Source organism: Theropithecus gelada, chromosome 5 (genome assembly GCF_003255815.1).
Source record: "Theropithecus gelada isolate Dixy chromosome 5, Tgel_1.0, whole genome shotgun sequence".
NCBI lineage: Eukaryota > Metazoa > Chordata > Mammalia > Primates > Cercopithecidae > Theropithecus > Theropithecus gelada.
The window spans coordinates 145,924,069-145,927,840 of record NC_037672.1 but is presented as its reverse complement, the minus strand read 5'-3'; the positions used below and the strand labels follow the sequence as shown (position 1 = coordinate 145,927,840).

The 3,772-nt window shown below is 38.9% G+C and overlaps 1 long non-coding RNA gene across 1 annotated transcript; it reads left to right on the top strand.

Annotated features, from left to right (window-relative positions):
• The first annotated feature begins 792 nt into the window (after positions 1–792).
• On the top strand, positions 793–2,236 carry LOC112625461. The gene is made up of 3 exons (XR_003119602.1): positions 793–837; positions 1,342–1,528; positions 2,090–2,236. It is a non-coding gene; the product is annotated as an uncharacterized LOC112625461 (long non-coding RNA).
• The last annotated feature ends 1,536 nt before the right edge of the window (positions 2,237–3,772 follow it).

Genomic DNA, 3,772 nt, shown 5'->3' with positions numbered 1-3,772 from the left:
GTAATTATGTAATCTTGGATGAGCAATTTAACTTCTTGAAGCCTCAATTTCTTCATCAGTAAAACAGAGATAATACTAATGTTATGTGAAAATGAAGTAAGATAATACATGTGACAAAAAATACTGAAGGAAACTTTTTATGCTTATCTGAAATCAACAATGGAGCTCAAGTTCAGGGAACATGATTTAGAACCCCATATTTACAGGGCAGCAGCCAACCACTGGGGCCACAGTGCCCTCTAGGGCCTTCTAAAAAGGGGGAAAAGGCTGGGCACGGTGGCTCAAGCCTATAATCCCAGCACTTTGGGAGGCCAGGGCTGGCGAATCACGAGGTCAGGAGTTCAAGACCAGCCTGGCCAGCATGGTAAAACCCTATCTCTACTAAAAATACAAAAAATTAGTTGGGCATGGTGGCATATGTCTGTAATCCCAGCTACTCAGGAGGCTGAGGCAGGAGAATTGCTTCAACCTGGGAGGTGGAGGTTGCAGTAAGCCAAGATCGCACCACTGCATTCCAGCCTGGGTGACAGGGTGAGACTCCATCTCAAAAAAAAAAAAAGAAAAAAAAAAGGAAAAAAGGGATTGGGGGGAATAGTCTTACCACAATCAACCATGATCACTGGACCCTTGCTAATCTACGTGTGGTCCATAAACCAGCAGCATAAGCATCACCTAGGAACCTAATAGGACTCTCAGGCCCCACCTCACAGTTATGGAGTTAGAATCTTCACTTTAAAAAGTTCCTGGCTGACTCAGGTGCACATTAAGTTTTGATTAACACTCACTTAGACCATCTGTATAAACTTTAGCTCATACAAGCAAACAAGCAAAAGACAGGTGAGGAAAAGAGAAGGAAATCTTCAGATTAATGAGTTGTCAACTCCTTTAGGTTGGGAGAGACATGACTATGGGTTTTTTTCTCCCAAGGGGCATGATTTAACTAAGTGTGAAGAGGGGCTAGATAGGTAGAGTATCAGATGAATCACTTGAAAAGATTAAGGATCTCCGCAAGAAGGAAAAGTTGGCATTTTAAGTAGCTTTTTGATCAATTTGTGGCTACCTGAAACAAAAAAGAGCAAATTGGTGAGAGGTAATAGAGTAGACATAGAGGGAGCATAATGCAGAGGCAAGCTGCATCCTCCTCATTTTGTGGGGCTGAAATGCCTGAGTTTCTGTATGGCAAGAAACACTGCTAGAGATAGCCAGGGTTGAGCCGCCATTTTGCTAGGGCCCTCCTGCAGAATGCTGTCCTGTAAGCAAAGGACATAGGAGGTGGGAGGTGGGAGATAAGGAGGCAGGAAATTGCTCAGTCAGGTTCAATCTTGTGCTTCTCCACATCAGGGAAGTCTGTGATGAAGAAGTCTCTACAGGACTCTGGGAAGAATGGTCCTGTACTCGAGTTTGAGTTTTAAGCTAGGAAAATGGCTAATAATTGAAAATGATGGGAACACTATGGAATTTTCTTTGTATGTCATTATGAAATTGCTGTGTAACAAAGAACCAAGATCCAAAATAGCAAGGCTGGGAGGTATGACTGCAGAAAACATTAATCCCATGATAAGAACCAATGGGTTGAAACTGTCCAGTAAATGTTGCTTAATGAAGTCCAGGAGAGATTATAAACATCCAATGAAGGGTAGATATTATTATAAAAGTAATATTGAAAAACAACAAAAATATAATTTTCAACAATAACATACTGAAGTATGATACATCAATATAATCTAATAAACATTATCACGAAGAGAGAAATAATGACGAGATGCACAGAAGACAGACACATTATTAACTAAATGTTCCAATGGTTTTGTTGATATGCCCATTTATATTATCTACACATATTTAGGAGGATAGACTTAGTAAGATATAACAGATGATCCGAGTGTTTGATTTTGTGAATAATTTTTATTTTGTGATTTTTCTTAGCTACACTTAGTACATTTTCTTTCATGTATTTACTCATCCTGTAATTAGAGGAAAAAAGATGATGCTATCTATCCTCAAATCTCCCGCTATCATTTTACCCCTGACCTATCTGTTGAAGAACTCTTATGTGTGCACATAACTGTTCATAATTTTGTTCACAAAGAGTTTGTGTGCTGCAGGAAGAGACGAATAAGAAACAGAAGATCAGTCAGTGCATGGGTAAATGACATCTGTGCATCCCATTGTGTGAAAAATAATCTGCTTATTTTGCCCTTTGTTCTAAAATAAGTTCATTACACAGGCTATATCATGACTGCTTCTCAACATCTTTATGTATAAAGATGCTTTATATTTGCAGAGCTGTATCTGATTTGCTTTCAATAATCTAGTTCTGCAAACAGCAAACCTAGGTGATTTGACCCTGCTTTCTGTTTTATCAATAAAACTTCATCTCCTCTCTTCTGCTTCTCTTTGCAGGCAGTAAGACAGCTGTGTATCATCTTTGATTGCTGTGAGCGTGGGGAGTGTCCCAGGCTAAGTGGGCCTTGGAAGGAGCTGAGAGCACTGCTCTGCTAGGACTTCAATTCTGAACCTGAGGGAGTCATGATGACCTCCCCAGAGTTTTTTCTGCTTTGCTAGCTTTGCCCATTTCTCAAATTTCTAGATTGCTATCCCTATACTAAAGGATTACATTGTCAGAGTTGAGACCATGTTGAGCTTTTCTTTGCATGCTCCACCACACCTACCGCAGTCTTTGGCATATGAGGGGCTAACTTGGTGTGAACTGAATTTCTATTATGTGAAAACATTAAAAGCCTCACATGAATATGTGACCCTGCACTAAAACAGATAAAGTTTAGCATAAAAATTTGGGAGTCAAGAATAAAATGGAGAAGAGATTATTATAAAGTAAGGGTACAAATAAGGTTTTTACTTATATACAAAATGTTTTGCTTTTTTTTTCTTTTTATTACCTCAATTTTGTTCTGTGTCTATGGCTTTTATTCAAAAGCTGAATCCTTCAGAATCATTGAGCTATTATTGTTCCCTATCCCATGTAAAGAAAAACACATCTAGTAAGAAGAACTCAGGAATGTAAGTTAAGGGAACCGGTATTGTCACAGGGTCTCCATTACTTACTTTTTTATGTTTCCTCGCAAATCATAGGTACTGAATTTTGAATTGCCAATAAAAAAGAAAAGAAAGAGTAAAACGTGGCTGTACAGCAATACTTATAATACTCTTTAGATAATAGCCTTTTAATCAACCTATGTATTATTGATTTCTGTTTACATCATCTCCAAAAGTAAATATGCAGGAGGATTGGAGTGAACAGAGACAACCCATAAAATTTGCTCTGCATGACACCACTTGTAAGCATTTCCAAACCCATGTGGGCACTGGAAATTTACACTTTGTTTTTAACTATTATTCTCTTATTACTCTTTCTACCGCTTTCTGCAGTGGTGTTTCCACAACCTTTGCTCTCTTATGTCACGGTCTGTAACCAGCATTCCCTAGTAAAACAGTTAACAGCAGAATGGATGTGTTTGCATTCTGTGGTTCTACTGCCCTCCAGGCTTTAGCTTCTCTTTTCCTTCTCCAGTAATTTCAGAATGTGCTTCTGAGGATCCCTGCTCCTGGATTTACCGTGTTGTGTGGGCAGATGTGTATATAACGGCCTGGTAATGAAAAGGGGGACATGGAAAGCACTCAGGAAACTGTTCCTAATTCCTCTCAAAGCTACCTTAATCTAAGCATTTAAAAAAAAAAATAGAAAGAAAAGAAACAGAAAGTGCTCCACTTCCAAAGGAGTGGAGCCTATTTACCCCATACTGTACTTTCT